This window comes from Scyliorhinus canicula, chromosome 2, assembly GCF_902713615.1.
Source record: "Scyliorhinus canicula chromosome 2, sScyCan1.1, whole genome shotgun sequence".
In the NCBI taxonomy this organism is placed as follows: Eukaryota; Metazoa; Chordata; class Chondrichthyes; order Carcharhiniformes; family Scyliorhinidae; genus Scyliorhinus; species Scyliorhinus canicula.
This window is the reverse complement of record NC_052147.1, coordinates 183,625,445-183,641,586: the sequence shown is the minus strand read 5'-3', so window position 1 is coordinate 183,641,586 and position 16,142 is coordinate 183,625,445. Positions and strand designations below refer to the sequence as shown.

Genomic DNA, 16,142 nt, shown 5'->3' with positions numbered 1-16,142 from the left:
GGTGGTTGGGCCGAGGAACAATACCCTGAGGAACTCCTGCATTAATGTCCTGGAGCTGGGATGATTGACCTCTAACCACCACAAACATCTTCCTTTGTGCCAGGTATGACTCCAACCAGCGGAGAGTTTTCCCCCTGATTCCCATTGACTCCAGTTTAGCTTGAGCTCCTTAATGCCATACTCGGTCAAATGCTGCCTTGCTGTCAAGGGCAGTCACTCTCACCTCACCTTGAGCATTCATTGTTTGTGTCCATGTTTGAACCAAGGCTATAATGAGGTCAGGAGCTGAGTGACCCTGGCTAAACCCAAATTGAGCATCCATGAGCAGGTTATTGCTGAGGAAGTGTCACTTGCTAGCGCTGTTGATGACTCCTTCCATCACTTTGCTGGTGATGGAGAGTAGACTGAGAGGACGGTAATTCACTACGTTGGATTTGTTCTGTTTTTTGTGTGTACCGGACACACCAGGGCAATTTTCCACATTGCCGGTGAGATGCCAGTGTTGTAGCTGTACTGGAACAGCTTGGCTAGGGGTACAGCAATTCTGGAGCACAAGTCTTCAGTACTATTGCCGGGATAGTGTCAGGCCCCATAGCCGTTGCAGTATCCAGTGCTTTCAGACGTATTTTGATATCACATGGAGTGAATCGTATTGGCTGAAGACGTGACATCTGTGATGCTGGAGACTTCCGGAGAAGACCAAGATGGATCATCCACTCTGGCTGAAGATTGTTGCGAATGCCTCAGCCCTGTCTTTTGCACATTTGTGCTCGACTCCTCAATCATTGAGGATGGGTATATTTGTGGAGCCTGCCCTCCAGTGAGTTTTTTAAGTTGTTCACTACCCTTCACGGCTGGATGTGGCAGGACTACAGAACTTAGACTTGATGTGTTTGTTGTGGAATCACTTAGCTCGGTCTAATTCTCGCTTCTTGGAGAATATGCCAGGCCATGAGGCTCCAGATTGTGCTCAAATACAATTCTGCTGCTGCTCATGGCCCACAGCACCTCATGGATGCCCAGTCTTGAGTTACTAGATCTGTTTGAAGTCTATTCCATTTAGTAAGAAGTCTTACAACACCAGGTTAAAGTCCAACAGGTTTGTTTCAAACACGAGCTTTCGAAGCACTGCTCCTTCCCCAGGTAAATGGAGAGGTATGTTCCAGAAACATTTATATAGACAAAGTCAGAGATGCTGGACAATGCTTGGAATGCAAGCATTTGCGGGTAATCAAATCATTACAGATCCAGATATAGGGGTTAATTCCAGGTTAAAGAGGTGTGAATTGTCTCAAGCCAGGACAGTTGGTAGGATTTTTCAAGTCCAGGCCAGATGGTAGGGGGTGAATGTAATGCAACATGAATCCAAGATCCCGGTTGAGGCCGCACTCATGCACGCAGAATTTAGCTATAAGTTTTTGCTCGGCAATTCTGCGTTGTTGCGTGTCCTGAAGACCGCCTTGGGAGAACGCTTACCCGGAGATCAGAGGCTGAATGCCCTTGACTGCTGAAGCTATTGTGCTCACCCCAGTCCAACGCCGGCATCTCCACATCATATTCCATTTAGCACTGCGGTAGTGCCACATAACACGATGGAGGGTATCCTAAATGTGAAGAAGGGACTTTGTCTCCACAAGGGCTGAGCAGTGGTCACGTCTACCGATACTGTCATGGACAGATGTATCTGCAGCTGGCAGATTGGTGAGGATGAGGTTTTGATTTATTATTGTCACATGTATTAGTATACAGTGAAAAGTATTGGGCGCGATACTCCGCTGCCCACGACGGGTCGGAGAATAGCGGGAGGGCCTTCCCGACAATTTTAACGGCCTCCCGCTATTCTCCACCCCCCCCCCCCCCCCCCCCCCCGGCCTCCCCCCGACACGAATCGCTGCTCGCCGTTTTTTACGGCAAACAGCGATTCTCCGCAGGCTGATGGGCCGAATAGCGCAGAGTTTACGGCCGTTATCACGGCCGCGATCACACCTGCTTTCAGCGTTCGTGAAAATGGGCGCAAAGTGCCCGTCCCGGACAACCATGGCACCGATTGGCACGGCCGTGACAAGGGTGGCATGGGCCTGCGATCGGTGGGCACCGATCGCGGGCAGCGGGTCCGATACCCACGCACTATTTGTTCTTCCGCTGCCCCGCAGGATCAGGCTGAGGGGCATGACGGCCCGTGCATGCGCGGGTTTGACGCGTCTGCGTGATGACGTCATGCGCATGCACGGGTTCCCCACTGTCACCGCCGTTCGCTAATTCCGCGTCGCCGTGATTCCCCGGGCCCCGATACTAGCCCCGCCCGGGGGGAGAATCGGGTCCCGGGACGGAGCTCCGAGGCTGGCGTGAAACACGGCCAGTTTCACGCCAGCCTTCACGGCACGCCGGATTTGCGGAGAATCGCGCCCATTGTTTCTTGCATGCTATTCAGACAACGCATACCGCACATTGGGAAGGATTGGATTGGATTTTTTTATTGTCACGTGTACCGAGGTACAGTGAAAAGTATTTTTCTGCAAGCAGCTCAACAGATCATTCAGTACATGGGAAGAAAAGGGAATTAAACAGAATTCAAGAAAATACATGAGAATACATAATAGGGCAACACAAGATATACAATGTAACTACATAAGCATTGGCATCGGTTGAAACATACAGGGTGTAGTGTTAATGAGGTCAGTCAATAAGAGGGTCATTTAGGAGTCTGGTGACAGTGGGGAAGAAGCTGTTTTTGAGTCTGTTCGTGCGTGTTCTCAGACTTCTGAATCCCCTGCCCGATGGAAGAAGTTGGAAAAGTGAGTAAGCCGGGTGGGGGGGATCTTTGATTATGCTGCCCGCTTTCCCCCGGCAGCGGGAGGTGCAGATGGAATCAATGGATGGGAGGCAGGTTTGTGAGATGGACTGGGTGGTATTCATGACTCTCTGAAGTTCCTTGCGGTCCTGGGCCGAGCAGTTGCCATACCAGGCTGTGATGCAGCCCGATAGGATGTTCTCTGTAGTGCATCTGTAAAAGTTGGTAAAGGTTAATGTGGACATGCCGAATTTCCTTAGTTTCCTGAGGAAGTATAGGCGCTGTTGTGCTTTCTTGGTGATAGCGTCGACGTGAGTGGACCACGATAGATTTTTGGTGATGTGCACCCCTAGGAATTTGAAACTGCTCACCATCTCCACCTCGGCTCTGTTGATGCTTAGAACAGTACAGCACAGAACAGGCCCTTCGGCCCTCGATGTTGTGCCGAGCAATGATCACCCTACTTAAACCCACGTAACCCGTAACCCAACAATCCCCCCATTAACCTTACACTACGGGCAATTTAGCATGGCCAATCCACCTAACCCGCACATCTTTGGACTGTGGGAGGAAACCGGAGCACCCGGAGGAAACCCACGCACACACAGGGAGGACGTGCAGACTCCACACAGACAGTGACCCAGCCGGGAATCGAACCTGGGACCCTGGAGCTGTGAAGCATTGATGCTAACCACCATGCTACCGTGAGGCCCTTGACAGGGGTGTATACAGTACTTTGCTTCCTGAAGTCGATGACCAGCTCTTTAGTTTTGCTGGCATTGAGGGAGAGATTGCTGTCGTTACACCACTCCACTAGGTTCTCTATCTCCCTCCTGTATTCGGACTCGTCGTTATTCGAGATCCGGCCCACTATGGTCGTATCGTCAGCAAACTTGTAGATGGAGTTGGAACCAAGTTTTGCCACACAGTCGTGTGTGTACAGGAAGTAGAGTAGGGGGCTAAGTACGCAGCCTTGCGGGGCACCGGTATTGAGGACTATTGTGGAGGAGGTGTTGGTGTTCAGTCTTACTGATTGTGGTCTGTTGGTCAGAAAGTCAAGGATCCAGTTGCAGAGTGGAGAGCCAAGTCCTAGGTTTTGGAGCTTTGATATGAGCTTGGCTGGGATTATGGTGTTGAAGGCGGAGCTGTAGTCAATAAATAGGAGTCTGATGTAGGAGTCATTGTTTTCGAGATGCTCTAGGGATGAGTGTAGGGCCAGGGAAATGGCGTCTGATGTGGACCGGTTGCGACGGTATGCGAATTGAAGTGGGTCAAGGCGTTCCGGGAGTATGGAGGTGATGCGCTTCATGATCAGCCTCTCGAACCACTTCATTACAACTGAGGTTAGGGCCACCGGGCGGTAGTCATTGAGGCATGTTGCCTGGTTCTTCTTTGGCACTGGTATGATGGTGGTCTTCTTGAAGCAGGTGGGGACCTTGGAGTGGAGAAGGGATAGGTTAAAGATGTCTGTGAATACCTCTGCCAGCTGGTATGCGCAGGCTCTGAGTGCACGACCAGGGATCCCGTCCGGGCCCATCGCCTTCCGTGGGTTCACTTTCAGGAAGGCCGATCTGACTTCGGAAACTGTGATGGTGGGTATGGGTGAATTATGGGCTGCTGGGGCACGCGACAGCGGATTGTTGGTTACAATCCTTGGAGAGATTGCAGAATGTAATGTTACAGTCATAGCCAAGGTGTAGAGAAAAATATGAGGTGGGACCATTCAAAAGTCTGATGGCAGCAGGGAAGAAGCTGTTCTTGAGTTGGTTGGTATGTGACCTCAAACTTTTGCATCTTTTTCCTGACAGAAGAAGATGGAAGAGAGTATGTTCAGGGTGCATGGGATCCTTAATTATTCTGACTGGCTTTCCAAGGCAGCGGGAATTGTAGACAATAGAATTGTAGTCAATGGATGGGAGGCTGGTTTGCGTGATGGATTGGGCTACATTCACAACCTTTTGTAGTTTCCTGCAGTCTTGGCAGAGCAGGGTCCAGGGTCAAGTATGTTTTCCCCTTTTGTTGGTTCTCTCACCACCTGCTGCAGTCCCAGTCTAGCAGCTATGTCCTTTAGGACTTAGCCAGCTCTGTGGTAGTGCTATCAAGCCACTTTTGGTGATAGAGCAACATTGAAGTCCCCACTGATGAAACCATCAATTCACAAGACACGTGATTGGAAGTGAACAGTGGTTATAATAGTCTTACAACTGAGCCTGCCTGCGAGGAGATGAACTGGCAGCAGGCTCACGACTGCAGATCTTTATACTTCCGGTTAGTGGGAGGACCCATGGGCGGAGCCAAGGGTGGAGCCCAGTACAAACTCCTCATCTCCCCCTATGGGCAGAGCCGCGCAATGGCTCACATACAGAACCCACAAGGACACAATACATATGATACAACAGAATTACTAGGTTTATAATTCACCACATTCACCCCCTGTAAAAAGAATCAAGTCCGGCGGGGGTGATGGGTCTACAAATTGAGCCGGTCCATCGGCCGAGTCATCCTTTGGGATTGGCGAAGCACCGGGGTTGCAGCCTCTTCTGGTGGCTGGGTGGTGACGGTTAGTGAGGGTACGATAGTGGACTCCGGGGGGTGATTCGGTCCGAGCTTCGTACCCAACTGGTTCGACTGGCAACGGGGAGCGCAGGAAACCCATAGGCGCGGAGCACGGGCAGTGAACCTGTAGGTGCCGGGGCGCAGGGTTGTGCGGGGTGTAGTGTGAGGGGTACCTTGGCGGTACTAGTGGTGGGATTGGATCCTGCAGGTGCCAGGTCCCGGAGGGAAACAGTGTCCTGATGGACGTCAGGGCATTCGATGAAAGCATACTGGGGGTTCGAGTGGAGTAGGAACACTCTCTCTACGAGTGGGTCAGTTTTGGGTGCCCAGACATACTTCCGGAGGAGAACCGGGCCCGGTGTCTTCAACCATGCTGGGAGCGAAACCCCCTTGGTAGTACCCCTAGAAAAGCCGTTCGTGAGGGGTCTGGTTGGTGGCTGTACATAGGAGGGACCTAATAGCATGGAGCGTGTCGGGGAGAACCTCCTGCCAATGGGGGGTCGGGAGATTCCTGGACCGGAGGGTCAGTAGGACGGTCTTCCAGACCATTGCGTTCTCCCTCTCCACCTGCCCGTTCCCCCTGGGGTTGTAGCTGGAAGTCCTGCTCGAGGCGATGCCCTTGTCAAGCAGGTACTCACGCAGCTCATCGCTCATAAAGGACGAACCCCTGTCGCTGTGTACGTAGCTGGGGAACCCGAACAGGGTGAAGATACTGTGCAGAGCTCTGATGACTGTGTGGGAGGTCATATCGGGGCACAGGATAGCAAAGGGGAAGCGGGAGAACTCATCGATGACGTTCAGGAAGTACACATTCCGATTGGTCGAGGGGAGTGGCCCTTTGAAATCAATGCTCAGGCGTTCAAAGGGCCGGGAGGCCTTTACCAGGTGGACCCTGTCTGGTCTATAGAAATGCGGTTTGCACTCCGCGCAGATCGGGCAATCCCTGGTGATGACTTTTACCTCCTCGGTGGAGAAAGGCAGATTTCGGGCTTTGATGTAGTGGGCGCGCCGCGTGACCCCCGGATGGCAGAGGTCATTGTGGATAGCTTTCAGGTGGTCGTCTTGCGCGCTGGCGCACGTGCCGCGGGACAGGGCATTTGGGAGCTCGTTGAGCTTCCCCGGTCAATACATAATATCATACTTGTAGGTGGAGAGTTCGATCCGCCACCGCAAGATTTTATCATTTTTAATTTTGCCCTTTTGAGAGTTGTCAAATATGAAGGCAACCGATCTTTGGTTGGTGATGAGGGTGAACCTCCTACCTGCGAGGTAGTGCCTCCAGCGTCGTATAGCGTCCATGATGGTTTGTGCTTCCTTTTCGACTGAGGAGTGTCGAAGTTCCGAAGCGGAGAGGGTTCGGGAGAAAAAGGCGACTGGTCTCCCAGCCTGATTTAGTGTGGCTGCGAGAGCGACCTCTGAGGCGTCGCTCTCCATCTGAAAGGGGACGGATTCATCCACCGCTCGTATGGCCGCTTTGGCGATGTCCTCCTTGATGCAGGTGAAGGCCTGGCGAGCCTCATTTGACAGAGGAAAGAGTGTGGCCTTAAATAGTGGGCGGGCTTTGTCCGCATACTGAGGGACCCACTGGGCATTATACGAGAAGAATCCCACGCACCTTTTGAGGGCCCTGGGACAATTAAGGAGAGGGAGTTGTAAGAGGTCCGGGTCGGGGCCCAGGACTCCGTTTTCCACGACATAGCCAAGGATGGCTAGCCTGGTTGTGCGGAAAACGCATTTCTCCGTGTTAAATGTGAGGTTGAGTTTCTGGGCAGTCTGGAGAAATCGATGGAGGTTAGCATCGTGGTCCTGCTGATCATGGCCACAGATGGTGACATTGTCCAAGTACGGAAACATGGCCTGCAGCCCGTACTGGTCCACCATTCGGTCCATTGCTCGTTGGAACACCGAGACCCCATTCATGACGCCAACGGGAACCCAGAGGAAATGGAAGAGGCGGCCATCTGCCTCGAACGCCGTGTAATGGCGGTCCTCCGGGCGGATTGGGAGCTGGTGGTATGCAGACCAGATCCACCATTGAGAAAATGCAGTACCGGCTAATCTGATTCACCATGTCTGCAATCCTGGGAAGGGGGTACGCATCGAGGAGCGTCAACCGATTAATGGTTTGGCTATAGTCCACTACCATTCGGAATTTTTCCCAGGTCTTGACGACCACCACCTGAGGTCTCCAGGAGCTGTTACTAGCCTCTATGATCCCCTCACGTAGGAGCCTATGGACCTCGGTTCTGATAAACACCCTGTCCCGCAGGCTGTACTGTCTGCTGCGAGTGGCTACGGGTTTGCAGTCTGGAGTGAGATTAGCAAAGAGTGGAGGGGGGTCGATTTTTAGCGTCGCTAGACTGCAGATAGTGAGTGGAGGTAGGGGCCCGCTGAAGCTGAGTGTGAGGCTTTTGAGGTTGCACTGGAAGTCGAGTCCCAGTAAGAGTCGGGCGCAGAGTTTGGGGAGTACGTACAGCTGGAAGTTCAAGTAGCTGGCGCCCTGAATCGTTAGGGTCGCGACGGTGCGCCCTTGGAGGTGAACAGAGTGTGAGCCCGAAGCGAGGGAGATAGTTTGCCGTGCAGGGAAAATAGGGAGCGAACAGCGTCTTACCAGATCTGGGTGTACAAAGTTCTCGGATTCAAAGAGGCACGGTGTACTGTACCCGTTGATTTTAACGGTCATCATGGAGTTGCGGAGGTGTTTCGGATGCGACTGGTCCAACGTGACCACGCTGAGTTGCGGGTAGTCGGTGGCTCGATCAGCTGTGCTGGAGTCGCCCCGTGATGACTGTCCGCTGAGGTCGTGGTCTTCGAGGTGAGTTTCAGAGGTTGAAGAGGATGGATCCCAAGATGGCTGCCCCCGTGGATCGCATGTTGCGGGCGGAGAGGAAGATGGCGCCCAAGATGGCGGCCCCCATGAGTCGCACGTGGCCAGCCGCATGGAGGAGGGTTGCCAAGATGGCGGCCCCCATGAGTCGCACGTGTCGGGTGGGGGCAGAGTCGGCATACAGGCTGCAGCATTTTGGGGCCTGCAGCCCTGTGAGTTTGGGAAGCGAGTGCTCTGGGCTGCGGGAGAGTTTGGAGAGGGGGATTTCTTCGCCAGGCAGACGCGGGCATAGTGTCCTTTGCGACCGCAGCTGCTGCAGGTCACATTGCGGGCCAGGCAGTGCTGCCGTCGGTGTTGGAGCTGCCCACAAAAATGGCACACTGGGGCTGCATTGTGGATGGGTGGCCTGGGGCAGTCGCTGGTCGGGGGCCCAGGATGGGGTCGCTTGGTCTGCGGGGAACGAGGTGAAGCTGCGGAACGAGACCTCCATGGTTGTAGCTGACTCTACAGTGTCCTCCAAGTTCTGGGCCCCTTTTTCAAGCAACCGCTGGCGCACATAGTTTGACCTGAGCCCTGCCACGTACACATCTCGGACAGTGAGCTCCATATGCTTGCCGGCTGATACAGCTTGACAATTGCAGTCCCGAGCTAAGGCTTTTAATTCGCGCAGGAATTCGTCTAGCGACTTTGCAGGGCGCTGACGGCGAGTAGTAAAAATATGGCGTGCGTAGACCTCGTTGATGGGCCTTACATACATTCGATCGAGCATGGCCAGGGCCACCGCATACGAGGTAGTACTGTTAAGTTGAGTAGAGATACGGTGGCTCACCCTTGCGTGCAGGAGGCTGAGTTTCTGCTCCTCCGTAGTTTCTGAAGTGCTTGATTCAGCCAGGTAGGCCTTGAAACATCTGAGCCAGTGTAGAAAGATTTCTTTTGCCTCTGCAGCCTGCGGGTCGAGTTCTAGTCGGTCAGGTTTGAGGGCTGATTCCATAGTCGTTTTCTTCAAGTTTCCTAAGACTATTAAATTGATGAGACCATCAATTCACAAGACACGTGATGGGAAGTGAACAGTGGTTATAATAGTCTTACAACTGAGCCTGCCTGCGAAGAGATGAACTGGCAGCAGGCTCATGACTGCAGATCTTTATACTTCTGGTTAGTGGGAGGAGCCATGGGCGGAGCCAAAGGTGGTGCCCAGTACAAACTCCTCATCTCCCCCTATGGGCAGAGCCGCGCAACGGCTCGTATACAGAGCCCACAAGGACACAATACATATGATACAACACAGTGTGAATTACTAGGTTTATAATTCACCACACCCACCAAGAGCATTTTCTGCATCCTTGCCAAGTGATGTTCACGTAGGGCTGCATGGTAGCATAGTGGTTAGTATAGTTGCTCCACAGCTCCGGGGTCCCTGGTTGAATTCCCGGCTTGGATCACTGTTTGTACGGAGTTTGCACATTCTCCCCGTGTCTGCATGGGTTTCCTCCGGGTGCTCCAGTTTCCTCCCACAGCCCAAAGATGTACAGGTTAGGTGGATTGGCTATGCTAAATTGCCCTTAAATGTCCAAAAAGGTTAAGTGAGGGTTACTGGGTTCCAGGGATAGGGTAGATGCGTGGGCTTGAGTAGGGTGCCCTTTGTAAGGGCAGGTGCAGACTCAATGGGCCGAATGGCCTCCTTCTGCACTGTAAACTCTACGATTCTATGAACATGGAGGAGTACTGATTCATCAGCTGATGGTGGTCTTACATGGTAATCAGCAGGTTTCCTTGCCCATGTTTAACATGAAGTCATGAGACTTCATGGGTTCAGAGTCGATGTTGAGGACTCCCAGGGAACTCCCTCCTAACTTTATACCACTGTGCCACCACCTCCTGCCAGTGTGACAGGACATACCTAGGAATGGCAATAGTGGTGTCTGGGATATAATCTGTAAACCGTGATTCTGTGAGTATGACTATGTCTGGTTGTTGCTTAACTAGTCTGTGAGACAGCTCTCCCAACTTTGGCACAAGCAGGGCTGGGTTTGCTGTTGTCGTTTCTGGTGCCTGGCTCAACAAGTGTCCAGTTTAATTCCTTTTTTCTGTTTTTGTAGCCGTTGAATACAACTAAATGGCTTGCTTGGCCATTTCAGACGGCATTTAAGAATCACAAGCAGGCTAGAGCAGGCACATTTCCTTCCCCTAAAGGACAAGAACAAGAGTTTTTAACAACATGAAATATTTTATTGAGTTTAATTTTCATCGTCAGGAGAAGGTCAAAGTGCTTAGCAAAGAGATTCGGGATTTGAAGATAGAGGAAAAGTAGACGATAGCCATGGGGCGAAATAGCACGATTTGAGCTTGCGGCCGCCAGTCCATTACAGAAGCAGCAGAGAAGATGTTGCTGGTGGAGGCCTTGCCCAGCTGGTAGTTACTGTGGAACCAGGAACTGACAGACTAGTGTTGTAAGACTTCTTACTGGAACCAGGAACTGACAGTCAGCGGCTGCCGGGGGAATTCTCCTCTCCAGAGTCGGAAACAATGTTAACCCCCATTTAACACCGATTAGACAGTTACCCCATCCAGAGGAGACACTTACCATTCGGACCCGAGACACCCATTCACAGCAGCACCACGACGTCCCGCCCACCTCAAAGGCCCAGGGCCCCGCCCACCTCAAAGGCCCAGGGCCCCGCCCACCTCAAAGGCCCAGGGCCCCGCCCACCTCAAAGGCCCAGGGCCCCGCCCACCTCAAAGGCCCAGGGCCCCGCCCACCTCAAAGGCCCAGGGCCCCGCCCACCTCAAAGGCCCAGGGCCCCGCCCCCCATTCTCCTCCCCCCGCCCCCATTCTCCGCCCCCCGCTATTCTCCGCCGCCCCCCCCCCCCCCCCCCCCCGGCTTCAAGCGCCTCTTCCACTTCCGCGCGCAACCTCGCGCGCGTTTCCCCCCCCGGCCGTGGATGCCGGCTGGGGCCCCGCCCCTTCACTGGTTGCGCGTGCCAGCTGGGGCCCCGCCCCCTCACTGATTGCGTGTGCTGGTTAGAGCCCCGCCCCTTCACTGGTTGCCTGTGCCGGCTGGGGCCCCGCCCCTTCACTTCTGGTTAGGTGCCCCGCCCCCTCACTGATTGCGCGTGCTGGTTAGAGCCCCGCCCCTTCACTGGTTGCCCGTGCCGGCTGGGCCCCGCCCCCTCAGGTTGCGTGTGCCGGTTAGAGCCCCGCCCCCTCACTGATTGCTTGTGCCGGCTGAAGCCCCGCCCCTTCACTGGTTGTTCGTGTCGTTTCGGGTCTCGTTCACGGCTCCAGGCTCTGAGGCTCACTGTCCTGTCCTGGCTTCATTGAAACCTTGTTGCCATAGAGACAGAGTCCAGTCTCTGCGGGAGTAACGGACGAGAGACGAAGCGAAAACTGGTACGTCTGTAAATAACACGGAGTTTACCAAACTCGAACTTCACTGATAGAGACAGTTCAGCAGCCTCACTGATAGGGACAGTTTACCAACCGCACTTTAGCCTCACTGATGGAAATAGTTTACTAACCTCTGTCTAACCTCACTGATAGAAACACTTTACCAATCCCACTGTAACCTCACCGATATAGGGACAGTTTGCCAACCTCACTCCATTTTACAAATCCCACTGTAAGCTCATTGATAGATAGTTCAACCTCATCTCTAGGCACAGTTAATCAACCTCACCGATAGACAGTTTACCAACCTTACTTTAACCTCACCCATAGAGACAGTTCACCAAACTCACTGTACCTTCATTCATACAGTTTATCAACCTCACCCACAGAGACCGTTCATCAACCTTGACGATGGATACACTTCATCAACTTCACCGATAGAGACAATTCATCAACCTCCCCCACAGAGACAGTTCATCAACATTGCCGATAGATACACTTCATCAACCTCACCAATACAGACAATTCATCAACCTCACCGATAGAGACAATTCATCAACCTCATCCAGAGAGAGACCATAAGACATAGGAGTGGAAGTAAGGCCATTCGGCCCATCGAGTCCACTCCGCCATTCAATCATGGCTGATGGGCATTTCAACTCCACCTACCAGCATTCTCCCCGTAGCCCTTAATTCCTCGCGACATCAAGAATTTATCTACCTCTGCCTTGAAGCCATTTAGCGTCCCGGCCTCCACTGCATTCCGCGGCAATGAATTCCACAGGCCCACCACTCTCTGGCTGAAGAAATGTCTCCGCATTTCTGTTCTGAATTTACCCCCTCTAATTCTAAGGCTGTGCCCACGGGTCCTCGTCTCCTCGCCTAACGGAAACAGTTTCTTTGCGTCCACCCTTTCTAAGCCATGTATTATCTTGTAAGTTTCTATTAGATCACCCCTTAACCTTCTAAACTCCAATGAATACAATCCCAGGATCCTCAGCCGTTCATCATATGTTAGACCCGTCATTCCAGGGATCATCCGTGTGAATCTCCGCTGGACACGCTCCAGTGCCAGTATGTCCTTCCTGAGATGTGGGGCCCAAAACTGGACACAGTACTCCAAATGGGGCCTAACCAGAGCCTTATAAAGGCTCAGTAGCACATCGCTGCTTTTATATTCCAACCCTCTTGAGATAAATGACAACATTGCATTCGCTTTCTTAATCACAGATTCAACCTGCATGTTTACCTTTAGGGAATCCTCGACTAGCACTCCCAGATCCCTTTGTACTTTGGCATTATGAATTTTCTCACCGTTTAGAAAGTAGCCTATGCTTGGATTCTTTTTTCCAAAGTGCAAGACCTCACATTTTCTCACGTTGAATTGCATCAGCCATTTCCTGCACCACTCTCCCAAACTGTCTAGTCTAGATCCTTCTGCAGCCTCCCCACTTCCTCAGCACTACCTGCCTGACCACCTAACTTTGTATCATCGGCAAACTTCGCTAGAATGCCCCCAGTCCCATCATCCAGATCATTAATATATATGGTGAACAGCTGCGGCCCCAACACTGAACTCTGTGGGACACCGCTGGTCACCGGCTGCCATTCCGAAAAAGAACCTTTTATCCCAACTCTCTGCCTTCTGTCAGACAGCCAATCCTCAACCCATGCCAGTAGCTCACCTCGAACACCATGGGCCCTCACCTTACTCAGCAGCCTCCTGTGTGGCACCTTATCAAAGGCCTTTTGGAAATCCAGATAGACCACATCCACTGGGTTTCCCTGGTCTAACCTACTTGTCACCTCCTCAAAGAATTCTAACAGGTTCGTCAGGCACGACCTCCCCTTACTAAATCCATGTTGACTTATTCTAATCCGACCCTGCTCTTCCAAGAATTTAGAAATCTCATCCTTAACGATCGATTCTAGAATTTTACCAACAACCGAGGTTAGGCTAATTGGCCTATAATTTTCCATCTTTTGTCATGATCCTTTCTTGAACAAGGGGGTTACAACAGCGATCTTCCTATCGTTCGGGACTTTCCCTGACTCCAGTGATTTTTGAAAGATCTCAACCAACGCTTCCGCTATTTCTTCAGCCACCTCCCTCAGAACTCTAGGGTGTAGCCCATCGGGGCCAGGAGATTTGTCAATTTTAAGACCTTTTAGCTTTTTTAGCACCATCTCTTTTGTAATGGCAACCATACTCAACTCAGCCCCCTGACCCTCTATAATTTTTGGGATATTACTCATGTCTTCCACTGTGAAGACAGACGCAAAGTACTTATTAAGTTCTCCAGCCATTTCCTCGTCTCCCATCACTAGCCTTCCGGAATCAGTTTGAATTGGCCCAATGTCTACTTTGGCCTGTCGTTTGTTTCTTATGTATTGAAAGAAACTTTTACTATCATTTCTTATATTACTGGCTAGCCTGCCTTCATATTTGATCCTCTCCTTCCTTATTTGTCTCTTTGTTAACCTCTGTTTGTTTTTGTAGCCTTCCCAATCTTCTGATTTCCCAGTGCTTTTGGCCACTTTATAGGATCTCTCTTTTTCTTTGATACATTTCCTGACCTCCTTTGTCAGCCATGGCTGTCTAATCCCTCCCCGGATAATCTTTCTTTTCTTGGGGATGAACCTCTGTACAGTGTCCTCAATTATGCATACAAACTCCTGCCATTTTTGCTCTGCTGTCTTCCCCACTAGGGTCTGCTTCCAGTCGATTTTCGCCAGTTCCTCTCTCATGCCCTCGTAATTACCTTTATTTAACTGTAACACCATTACATCCGATTTTGCCTTCTCTCTTTCAAACTGCAGACTGAACTCAACCATATTATGATCACTGCTTCCTAAGTGTTCCCTTACTTTAAGATCTTTTATAAAGTCTGGTTCATTACATAGCACCAGGTCCAGAATAGCCTGCTCCCTTGTGGGCTCCATGACAAGCTGTTCCAAAAAGCCATCTTGTAAGCATTCCATGAATTCCTTTTCTTTGGATCCACTGGCTACGTTATTTACCCAATCCACCTGCATATTGAAGTCCCCCATGATCACCGTGACCTTGCCTTACTGACATGCCTTTTCTATTTCCCGGTACATGTTGCGCCCTTGGTCCTGACCACTGTTAGGAGGTCTGTACATAACTCCCATTATGGTTTTTTTGCCTTTGTGGTTCCTCAATTCTACCCACACAGACTCCACATCATCCGACCCTATGTCGTTTAGTGCCATAGATTTAATTTTGTTCTTAACTAACAAGGCAACCCCACCCCCTCGGCCCACCTCCCTGTCTTTTCGATAGGTTGTATATCCTTGGATGTTTAACTGCCAGTCCTGAACCCCCTGCAGCCATGTCTCTGTGATGCCTACCACATCATAATCATTCACGATGATCTGTGCCATTAGTTCGTCTACTTTGTTACAAATGCTACGAGCATTCAGGTAAAGTGCCTTAATGCTAACTTTCTTATCATTACAGATATTGGAAGTCCTAAGATGTCCAAAGTTATCCTTCCTTTTTGTTGAATTCCTAGTCTGCCTCAAGCTTAAATCCACCTGCCTACATGTTATCCTCCTGCGTATCTTGCCATTTAACTCCATGCTCCCTGTCACTTTCACTTTCCCTGCCCCCCAACTCAGAAGTTTAAAGTCCTACTGACCACCCTATTTATCCTCTTCGCTAGAACACTGGTTCCAGATCGGTTCAGGTGGAGACTGTCCCAACGGTACAGATCCCCCCAGTTCCAAAACTGATGCCAATACCCCATGAAGTGGAATCCCTCTTTCCCACACCAATCCCTTAGCCACGTGTTTACTTCCCTAATTTTCTTGTCCCTATGCCAATTGGCACGTGGCTCGGGCAGTAATCCAGAGATTATGACCCTTGAGGACCTGTATTTCAATTTTCTTCCTAGTGCTTGATAGTCCCCGAACAGGTCCTCCACCCTAGCTTTACCTATGTTGTTAGTCCCAACGTGGACCACAACAACTGGATCCTCCCCCTCCCGCTCCAATATCCTTTCAAGCCGGTCAGAGATGTCCCGCACCCTGGCACCGGGCAGGCAACACACCATGCGAGACTCCCGATCCGGCTTGCATAGGATACTATCTGTCCCCCTAATTATAGAATCCCCTATAACAACTACTTATCTTTTTACTCCACCCTCTTGAATGGCCTTCTGCACCATGGTACCGTGGTCAGCTGGCTCATCCTGTCCAGAGCCCTTTTCCTCATCCATACAGGGAGCAAGAGTCTCATACCTGTTGGACAAGGTCAAGGGCTGAGGCTCCTGCACTCCTGAACTCAGGTTCCCCCTGCCTGCCTCACTAACAGTCACACTCTGAAATCCCTGATCACTTACTGAATGTGAATTACTTAATCTCCTAGGTGTGACTGCCTCCTGAAACAAAGTGTCCAGGTAACTCTCCCCCTCCCGGATGTGCCGCAGTGTTTGAAGCTCAGATTCCAGATCATCAACTCTGAGCCGGAGTTCTTCCAGCAACCAACACTTGCTGCAGATGTGGTCATTGCCATTCACAAGGAGAACAGCCAGCTCCCACATCATACAGCTACAGCA

At 51.4% G+C, this 16,142-nt stretch overlaps 2 protein-coding genes across 10 annotated transcripts in view; one reads left to right on the top strand and one right to left on the bottom strand.

Moving 5' to 3' along the window:
* Positions 1 to 10,841, bottom strand: part of zgc:136439 (uncharacterized protein LOC678627 homolog) — a 45,525-nt gene extending 34,684 nt beyond the window's left edge. For 3 of the 5 annotated variants that reach the window (XM_038789178.1, XM_038789182.1, XM_038789181.1), the window contains exon 1: positions 10,759 to 10,841. The gene's annotated coding sequence lies outside the window, so the exon portion shown is untranslated. The remainder of the gene's footprint in view (positions 1 to 10,758) is intronic. The other 2 variants (XM_038789179.1, XM_038789180.1) reach the window with 2 other exon arrangements.
* A 680-nt stretch (positions 10,842 to 11,521) lies between these two features.
* ankar (ankyrin and armadillo repeat containing) overlaps positions 11,522 to 16,142 on the top strand; it is a 326,309-nt gene continuing 321,688 nt past the window's right edge. For 4 of the 5 annotated variants that reach the window (XM_038789172.1, XM_038789170.1, XM_038789175.1 and 1 more), the window contains exon 1: positions 11,531 to 11,565. The gene's annotated coding sequence lies outside the window, so the exon portion shown is untranslated. Of the gene's footprint in view, positions 11,566 to 16,142 lie in introns of all 5 variants that reach the window. The other variant, XM_038789171.1, reaches the window with a different exon arrangement.